The sequence below is a fragment of the Lepus europaeus genome, chromosome 20, assembly GCF_033115175.1.
Source record: "Lepus europaeus isolate LE1 chromosome 20, mLepTim1.pri, whole genome shotgun sequence".
NCBI lineage: Eukaryota > Metazoa > Chordata > Mammalia > Lagomorpha > Leporidae > Lepus > Lepus europaeus.
This window is the reverse complement of record NC_084846.1, coordinates 43463389-43474410: the sequence shown is the minus strand read 5'-3', so window position 1 is coordinate 43474410 and position 11022 is coordinate 43463389.

Below are 11022 nucleotides of genomic sequence, written 5' to 3'. Positions count from 1 at the left end.
AAACAGTCTGTCTGTGGTTGGTACCATTCACCATTAATGAGTCAGGGGTTGAGGTTCAAGGTTGAGTAAGGTGGATTGTGTTGGGGCTTCAACGACCTGACAGGTTTGGTTTTTGACTCCTTTTGCATCCATGAAACAGGACATTTCATACTGGATGTACAGTAGTTGTACACTGTTGGATATCAAGTTCAAATTCATGAGACTACATGCTTGTATGTGTATATATACATTGCTTGTGCATATGCATATCTGTGTGTATATATACATGTCTTGTACCATGTCCTTACACATTTTAAGCACTTCAGGCTGTCATTTTTTAATGTTCTTAAAGCAATGAATGTTTGTGTGCAAAACACAGTATTTTTAAGAAGGATAGGCTATAGTTTTTGCTTTTACTCTGAACTAGGTGGGCACATTTCAAAAATTTGGATGGGAAAAAGGCTGGAACTTCCAGTGAATATTTAGTAAGGCCCTCTTTCAATGTACAGGGATCAAATTCCCTCCTCTTTCTTCTCCCCAACCCCTCTCCTCCCTACAAGTTATCCCCTGTGGGGAAGACAGAATGTTAATCAAAACTCTGGGCTGGTTTTTTTTTTTTTTTTCAACTTATATTTGTTGTCTATTGGAATCAATCTTAAATCAGAAGCATTTTTTTGTTGTTGTTTTGGGAAAAAAAAAAAATCTCATCCTTAGGCCAGAATAAAAGAGTTAGGTGCATTGTTTTTATGATTCAGGCCTGGTTCTGAGAAATATTACCTGCACCAGCTGGGTTAAATGATACTATTGTCACTATTTGAAAGATTGATAATTTGGGGGACGGTGTTAAGAGAATGGGAGTAAGGAAGAGAAAAGCTAGGAGTTAGGAAGAGGTGGGGATGAGGACAGTATAAAAGCCTAATATTTAATTTACAGCCAAAACTCTTGATATGTAAGTTTGTATGTATTGATTCAGATGTAAAAAGGAAAAAAATTTTTATAAATATCAAAGTATATGCTTAAAGCTGAGTTTCTATCTAATTTATTCCAGTATTCCGCTTGCCTAGAACAGCTGATAAGTTATTCATTTATGTGCTTTTTAAAATATAGAGCCCTGTTTACTGACTTGTTTGAAGTTTGCCAACATTTTTAAATGTTGAACAAATATCTAATAATTGGGAAAAAACATTCATCAGTATTTTGTGAAATATTTATTGAAGCTTTAACTCTGTCAATTTGTAAGTCTAAAAAATAATCATAAGGAAATGAAAAATTAGTGAGAAACCAAATATTACAAAAGGCAGTTTAACTCTTCTTAATAAGTACACTAAGTCAGTATAGCTTAACACTAGGCTGTATATAGGCAAATTACTTATCTCCATATCAGGCAGAAAGACGATGTTCTAGAGGCCCACCCTTTCTTGTGCAGGAAATAGAACAGGAATTTCATGAGAAGCTCAAGAATGGATTCTAATTGGGGTCCACCAAGTTTAGACACTCTGCATGTGGGAGAGTGGGTGTGGTGAGGAAAGGTTCAAGGACAGGAGTAGAGGGCCATGTTCAACTCCACAAATTTTCAGAAAGATGCTGAGGGCCTTTAGAGCGGCTTCTTCTTTGGTACTGGAATTGATACTGGAATCTGTGCAGATGGTGGGAGGAATACGTCCCAATTCACTGTGCAATCACACAGATGATCAAGGCCATAGTAAAAGCAGAAACTTACAAGCAGTGATAGCTGTGTGGAATGCCCATTCATCTCAAGTACATCTGATATCTTTTTCAGCCCTTTACGTTTGACACAAATCAGGGGTAAGGTGAGGGTTGATCAAAGACTATGGTAGTTAGAAACAGAAGAATGAAATTTTGTACGACAGCATTTTAACTGGATATTAAATAATCGAGTTATCACACACCAAGAAACCCTCACCTTGTTTCATTAAAGCTACATGGCCTTGGAATAGAATTGTAAACTGCTACCATCTCTAAGAATGTTGACAGAGACTGTAATCTTTAATAATCTCAGAAGATGCAAAGTCGAGTGAACATCCTGTCTTTTCATGTAAAACAGAAAGGTGAAAGGAAGAGCTTTTGGATTCTACCATGTTGGGTTCCTCATAGTACATTTTCCTGAGATGAGGATGGCTCCATCAGATCTTAATATTTCTCCACTCTTTGTCTAGGACTAATACCTGCGCTCCTAAATATCTGCCCACACCAGTCTGAGAAGTTTTGAAAAGTATTTGTCCTAAATATCTTTTTTTGAACAAGTACTTTATAGGTTGATTTAAAATTTTCAGCTCCCTACCGCCCAAGTAAGGTGAATTCTAGCACATTGACTCAAGATTTTCTTGTCCAGGAACACCAGCCAACTTCAAGTTTATTTAAGATTGATTCCACACTCCATTTTTCAAGGAGAGTCCCTGCATTCTCCTCAAAGTAGAACAAGTACATTTTTTTTTTTTTTAACCCTGGGGATTGAATTTCAAGAGGTGACTCTCAAAAACACAGAGAACAAATATTTTTCAGTTGTGTGAAGCATAGATTCAAATTATCATGTTCACTTGAAAAAATGATTTCCTGTGGGGCCTCTTGACAAGTTCCCTTTTCAATGTAGAGAAAAACTTAGTCACCCTGAAAACCTACATAATAAATGAAACTTGTGGATGTGGGCAGAAGGTTTGGGGGTGGACGTTGTATGTGTTTAAATTAAATCCTGTATCAATGAGAAGCTATTGTATGGGTTAGAGAAAATGAATGCTTAGAAGCTGTTCACATCTTCAAGAGCAGAAGCAAACCACATGTCTCAGCTATATTATTATTTATTTTTTATGCATAAAGTGAATCATTTCTTTTGTATTAATTTTCAGTGGGTTTTACCCTCTATTTAAATGCTTTGAAAAACAGTGCATTGACAATGGGTTGATATTTTTCTTTAAAAGAAAAATATAATTATGAAAGCCAAGATAATCTGAAGCCTGTTTTGTTTTAAAACTTTTTATGTTCTGTGGTTGATGTTGTTTGTTTGTTTTTATTTTTATTTTGTGGTTTTTTTTTTTTTTGCATACTACATGCAGTTCTTTAACCAATGTCTGTTTGGCTAATGTAATTAAAGTTGTTAATTTATATGAGTGCATTTCAACTATGTCAATGGTTTCTTAATATTTATTGTGTAGAAGTACTGGTAATTTTTTATTTACAATATGTTTAAAGAGATAACAGTTTGATATGTTTTCATGTGTTTATAGCAGAAGTTATTTATTTCTATGGCATTCCAGCGGATATTTTGGTGTTTGCGAGGCATGCAGTCAATATTTTGTACAGTTAGTGGACAGTATTCAGCAACGCCTGATAGCTTCTTTGGCCTTATGTTAAATAAAAAGACCTGTTTGGGATGTATTTTTTTATTTTTATTTTATGTCTTGCTTAGAGATTGTCCAAGATCAACTTTGCACGCACATCGCCACATCCTTTGCTGGGTGATGATTATCTCTGCTGAATTATCTGGAAGAGTATGAGAAACAGACTGAATGTGGGAGAGAGGACAAAGGCTGGAGGGAGAGAGCTCATGTAGAGAAAGGGTACATATTGTCACCGCAGAGGCTCGCTCGCAGTGAGCTCTGGATGCTTGGGCCAGCAGTTTTTACATTTTATTCATTTTGTTAATTTCCCATTTCTGCAACGATAGTGGCAACTACTTCTAGAAATGAAGAGATATTCTTTCCTTCCCTCCCTCCCTCCCTTCTTCTTTCTTTCTTCTTTTTGCTCTTCCTCTTTTCCTTTCTGGCTAGAAAACTGAAAAACAATTTAAACTTAATAACTATATACATGGGAGAAAAACATACTTAGTCCAAGTACTGGGACCAGTAGAATCAATTTAGGATCACAATAGTAAAGTAAGAAATTAATTGATCATTCTACCTTTTAGAAAGTAACTTTTATACATGTCCGTATGGGCCAAGAATGTCCCTGTGCATCCCTTCATTTGATATTCACATCTCATCATTTTAATCACTTTGCACTGTTGGTTATCTTTGTTTTTAAAGATGAATCAGAGGAACAATTAAGTATTATTAATTGGAAGTAGGATTCCAGCCCAGGTCTACATTCAATTCTGAAGTTAATTTTCTTCTTCCGTGATTCCTTTTCGTGTGTGTTCATTTCCAATGTACTGAGAAAAAAAACTGAGATAGATTATTTAAGACTCTTTCAATTTTCTAACACATGTTTAATACTCACCACACAGTAAAAATGACAATTCATGCAGATTCTTCCTAAATCCTTTTTGTTGTTGTTGTTAAGAAAGTTCTGACTTTTTTCAAATTGAAAGGTGAGATTTGTTAGAGTTTTGTTTTTCAGTTACTGATTTTTCTTACTTTTCTATTTTTATGTTTTATTAAAGGAAACGTTGCTCCAAAGTACTTTACTTCATAGACTTGGTGGTATTTCTGCGTATGTATACATGTGTGCACGTTAGCATGTGCATGAGCCTGCATTTTTGCCAGGATAAACAGTGAATGCGTATTGGGAATTAAGTAAAAAAAATCCCACTGAATTATAAATTATTGTTATGAAATTGTATGGCTATTATTTGAATCAGGGCAAAAATAACAAAGAAAGCAATGTTAAAGTTAAGTATAGGAAAGCACATTGAGTATGCATACGTGAGTATATATCTATGCATACAGGTATATATACACGTTTATGCATAAATAATATATATATACAAAACATGTGTATATTTGTATATATGAGGGCTCTTCAAAAGTTCATGTATCATGAACTATGCATGGACTTCAAAAATATTTGCATCAGAATAAACTTATCTTTTATTTTATTTTTCCATGAACTTTTTGAAGTACTCGCATATATACAGACATATAAAGAGAGGGTGAGAGAATGTGTCATCATTGACATCTAAATCATTTTATATAGAGGTTTAATCCTTTCCCAGAATACAACTGAGGAGATGTCTAAACTGACAAAAAAGGAGGAGAGCAGTATAATAATTTGATGATTTTGTGCATCCAACCAAGTAACACACCTCCTTGAAAACAATTCTGGTGTTTCTGTGCTGATCCAATTTGAGTTCTCTCTTTGGCCCATGCAAAGGCAGGCCTCATCTGAAATTCTCCATTACACCCTTGCAGGCTCTCTTTAATTGTCATGTAATTAGTGTCTACAGTAAGAAAAATAGGAAAGGCAAGTTGTTTCTCCAGAAGCAAAGAACCACAGGAGAGTTTCAAGACTTCTTAGAAATGGACAATGGCCTCACTTGAGGATGGCCGATTTCAAGAGGAGCCAAGGGATTCCATAATGGCTTCGGAAGTTAAAACCGGGAGGTGGTTTTTGGATCCTAGGCAAATTACTGAATAGAAATGATGAAGGACCTCTTTTAGTTTTTAAAAGTTGATTTCCATCCCCCTGTCCAGGAAGCAATCAGAGAGGTTGTTGATGGAGAGAAGGCCCTATCACTATCAGAGAGGAGCCCTGAAAGAGCCCCCCAGCGACAGAACGAATCTGCAGTTGTAATTCTTAACTGTCTCACTGTGGTGGTCGTGCCTGCATCACTGTGATGTGGGGGACGCAATGTTCCAACACAAATACTATAATGTGGCAACAAAATACCCCACGGAATTCGCCTTTCATTAATGAAGACCTCTTTACACAGCTGAATACCATGGCCTAAGCTATTTGAAAGGCTTGATACCCTCATGGGACCAAGGCAGTCATTAAGAGGAAACTTCCATTGTGAAAGAAAGAAAGAAAAAAAGGAAGAAAAGAAAAAAAAGACAAACATTGCTAATCTATGCCAGAAACAGGGAGGCCTAAGGCAGGAGGGTGACAAAGCCTTGTGCTTCAAAGTGTTTATTGTGCTGGAGCTTCCAAGCACTTTGAAGACAGTCATCAAACCCTTCTAAATGGAACCAGGGAGCCTTCTCTCCACTGATCTCAACAACAAATGTTTGTGTTTCATGGGCAATTTATTTGTCCTTCAAAGGCTCTAAACTGTCATTAAATGGGACATTTTTAAGAAAGATAAAACTAATTTTCCATCTGAGAAATCGTATCCTAAACATCAGCAACGTGTCAGTGGCTTGGGTCATTGAAATAGCATACATTATTATTATGCCAGATAGTACGGTGCTCACAGTTCTGGCATCAACTAACTCCTATGTTGTCAAAGTAGTGAGTTTAAAACCGTCTGTCAAATTATGGACTAGCCCTTAATTGCCATGAAGTTACTAACAGGCCCAGATTGAAAACAGAGCAAATGGATAGGGCCCTTTTCTTCTGGACTTTGGAAAATGGATGTAGGCCATTATATGACAACCTTAGGAGCAGAGAGTTAAGAGTTGTCTTGTGGTTAGGACAGCTCTGTGATTCCCTTAAAGAGGAATGCACAGTAAACGTTAGATGGCCCCTCCGTATCTCCAGCCAGCAAGTGCCAACAGAAACAGAGAAACAAGACACACAAGCCTTTCTTTCCTAAGATAGATAGTTTTCATCCGAGCGTCTATTTCACTCCTGTACCCTGGCATCACAGGGGTGTGAGAGAGACTAGCGGATGAACTTATTTTTCTTTGGGCTTTAAACATTTCAAGTAACAGGAACTGACATCTTAGTCCATTTTTCATTGATAAATTATGATGCTGACTGGGTCCATGCATCACTTGGAAGGTTGATTTTCAAAGTAATAATCCCAGAGTTGACAATATAGACATAAAGCACTAGAAATAAATTTGATGGACAGTAATAACTATTTTAAACATTACTCAGATCATCAAAAATGAGAGGGAAGTACATGAAATCCAAGGGCTAGGAGGACAGGACTAACTGCTTCTCTCTCTGGCCTCAACTCTGACTTAGACTTGTCAGGGAGTAACATGATCAAGCATGGGCTGACCTCGAGGAATTAAATTGCTTGTGATTTCTTGTCATTATTTGCTTAAAGGAGAGTAGGTGCCAGAGAGAAGAACTTATTCTCTGATTTGCATCAAAAACAGCACCATGCATGCTATGTGGAAAATGGACCAACAGTTTTGGGAGCCATGGGAGTTGGAACATTGACCAAGTGTTGACATTCACAAAGTGGCCTCTGGAAACGGTGGCCATGTGATGCATCCCCATGAACATGGGGGCATACATGAGACACCTTGAGTTTTGCTAGACAGCACTGGCTAAAACTTAGGGATAGAGTATAGAGTTGAGTAAGGTCTGTCCTTGAATAGGTGATGCAAGGAGGCCGGTGTGTGGAATAGTGGGTTAGGCTGCTACCTGCGACACCTGCATCCCATAAGGGTGCCAGTTCCTATCCAGGCTGCTCTACTTCTGATCCAGCTCCTTGATAATGGCCTAGGAAAAGCAGCAGAGGTGGCCCAGGTACTTGGGCCCCTGCAACCCATGCTGGAGACCTGGAAGAAGCTCCTGGCTTCTGGCTTCAGCCTGGCTAAGCCCTGGCCATTGCAATCATCTGGGGTGATGAAGCAGAGAATGGAAGGTCTCTCCTTGTCTCTCCCTCTGTCTCTGTAACTCCGATTTTCAAATAAATAAGTAAATGTTTCTTCTTTAAAAAAAAAAGAGAGAGAGAGAAGGTGAGGCAAAAACTAGTGAAATTTGCTCTATTTCGTGAAGTATACTGTGCTAGCTTTTCTAGATTTGCCTAGGTGGATGGTCTGGATTTACATTAAAATTACAGGCAGTGACACAGAAAAGTGGTATATGTTCTCAAGAAATATTAGTTGAACTCAAATTCAAACAAATGACAAAAATATTTGGCTTACTAATGGAGATTTTTAATAACAACTTGTTTTTTGACAAATTGAAGTGAGGTCCAGGAAATATTATGTTTATGAATCCCTTGAAGGAAGGACGTGGAAAAGGAAGAGGCAGACTTGGAGAAAGAGTTCCTCTGATAAAAGGATGGCTGAAAGACTGCCTGCGGTATGCACAGGTATACCACATCTTTATTTAACAAGCTACTGTAATAGAATTATATGCTGGACACTGTTCTAGACACTTGACATCTATGAGACTTACTGAGATAGGGTTCCTACTCCTACATTTTCAAAAATGGAGCTTCGCCACCATTTTACAGGTAAGAAAACCAAGGCAGAGAGTAGTTAAATAACTTCTCCACGGTGTGTAAAATTGTTGAGATTCAAACCTTTTGCCTTTCTGCCAAGAGCTCGATTGTTGTTCTTCCAGAATCCTGTTGATACCACTCAACTGCTTTCTTCTATTTCTGCATATGGTTTGCATATTTCTAGCTGATACAACCCACCACTTATCTAACTGGTAATCTGCAGAGAGGAGTTATGGTGGTGAAGAAGAAAGAATGCTGGGCCGTAAGTCAGGAAATCCAAGCTTTACCCTGATTCAGTCTCTAAATAACTCTGTCATATTAAGTCACATTTGCATTATTGTGTTTTAGTGTTCATTTCCATAAAAGGGACTGAGTTAGAATCTCTCAAATGCATTGCAGCCTTCAGATGCCAAAATCCTAAGTATTTAGATGTGGGTCAGACATCGCTCTTTTAGCTAAAGTACCTGTACCTCCTCTTTTCATAATAGATGTTACCAAGAAGACCTACTTAATCATCAGATCTGTTTTTAATTTACTTTTATTCCATCTTTCATGTTCTAATAAGTGCTTTTTCAGAACAACAACAAAGCCACTGACATATTTGACTCAATGATTTGTTATGAAAAAAACAATTGTTAAAACACTCAACCAAGTTGACTAGAAGACTTGCTGGAGAATTAGCCATGTTGCTTTTGAAGAAAAGTAAACATACAAGGTTTGGATTCATAAAATGTATCTCATTTCAGTTGTGATCACACAGATATCTATATATACATTTTTGTTTTTAGACTGTGTGGCTATTTTTTGCATGCATTCCTATATTTCTGGATCTGTGTTTCACTTTTAAACCTTCTACCTCTCTTACCTTTCACTCTCTAATAAGAGAGTAGATATTTTCACTTCTTTTTTTTTCCTATTTACTATCATTATTCATATTTCTGTAGAATATTCTTGTTCTGGCTTCTTCTGAAAGCCAGAAAGACAGGCCATGAAAAGTAAAATGGGGGGTGAGCAAATTGTGGTAGTGGGTCAAGCTGCTGCCTGGGATGCCTGTACCTCGTATCAGAGTGCCGGTTTGAGTCCTGGATACTCTGCTTCAGATTCAGTTTCCTGCTTATGCATCCTGAAAGGCAGCAAATGACGCTTCTAGTGCTTGAGCCCCTGCCACCCAAGTGGGAGAATCAGATGGTGTTCTGGACTCCTGGCTTTGGCCTGGCCCAGTCCTGGCTGTTGCAGGCATTTAGGGAGTGAACCAGTGAATGTATTCTCTCTCTCTCTCTCTCTCTCCTTCTTGCTCTGTCCTTTAAATAAATAAACCTTTTTTTTAAAAAAAGAGTAAAATATTTATACAGAGAAAGTTTCAAATGGAGTTTCATGCCCTAGACCAAAAATTCTCTGACTTTGGTGTTCATGACCACCTTATTTTAAAATGCAGATTAACATTCTCCACTCTTCAGAAATTTTGAAATAATAGATCAGGAATAGGACCACAGAATACATAGCTTGTAAAAGTTCTGGCACAGTGGCTTGGTGCTTCTCAATTTTAAAATTGTTCAACAAGTCACTACAGGGGAAGGGCTCTGTAAAGATGAGGCTTTTATTTTGTTTTGTTTTGTTCTGTTTTTGCAAGAAGATGGAAAACACTAATTTGGAAACTAGAACCTTCCATACAGTATTTTTTAAAGATTTATTTATTATTATTTATTTGAAAGGCAAAGTTAGAGAGAGAGAGAGAGAAAGAGAGAGGTCTTTCACCCATTGGTTCACTCCCCAGATGGCCACAATGGCCAGAGCTGCACTGAACTGAAGCCAGGAGCCAGGAGCTTCTTCCGGGTCTTCCACGAGGGTGCAGGGGCCCAAGGACTTGGGCCATCTTCTGTTACTTTCCCAAGCCATAGCAGAAGCTGGATCAGAAGTGGAGTGGCCAGGAGTCAAACTGGTGCCATATGAGATACTGGCACAGCAGGCGGTGGCTTTACCTGCTACGCCAGTGTCGGCCTCCCTCCATACAGAATCAGTGACCCTGACTTATTCTCTGGGGGCAAGTAGGTGGTGTATTAGTGTAGACTAGTCAAAAGTCACACCCACCCATGTATAGGAATTTGCTCTATTCAGAAAGTCATTCTCACATTCATGGATAGGATTGCGAACAGGTAGTATCATGACTGTAGAAGTAGACATGATCATCGAAAAATTATTAACCATGATCTAATTGGAGATGAGTATGGTTTTAAACCATATGTATAGGTATTAGTGACATATTACCTTCTTTTTTCTCTTTTTATTTATTTATTTATATTTATTTTTGACAGCAGAGTGGACAGTGAGAGAGAGAGAGAGACAGAGAGAAAGGTCTTCCTTTTTGCCGTTGGTTCACCCTCCAATGGCCGCCGCAGCCGGCGCACCGCGCTGATCCGAAGGCAGGAGCCAGGTGCTTCTGCTGGGCTCCCATGCGGGTGCAGGGCCCAAGCGCCTGGGCCATCCTCTACTGCTCTCCCGGGCCATAGCAGAGAGCTGGCCTGGAAGAGGGGCAACCAGGACAGAATCTGGCGCCCCGACCGGGACTAGAACCCCATGTGCCGGTGCCACAAGGTGGAGGATTAGCCTGTTGAGCCATGGCGCCGGCCTTTTTTCTCTTTAGTGTTGATATGAAGGCAACTTTAGCAATAATATAATATTACCTCTGAGAAAAGTCAGATTGGTTTCACTTGTGTAGCTGATATTCAACTTTAGTCTCACTAGAGATCAATATGCATAAAGCAACTGAAGGTGAGTTAAGCATTGGGATGAGTACTAAACGTGTTTCTCCCGGGAAGTCCTTGAACTCAGTGTCGTGACTTTGAACTACTTGCTTTAATTTCAGATTTATTACTCTGTAGCCAGTAACGCTCAGTTTGCTTAGTCTCCTGAGTGCTGCTGGGATGATTCGAACTGATTTCATGATTTAAGAATCAAAATAATGA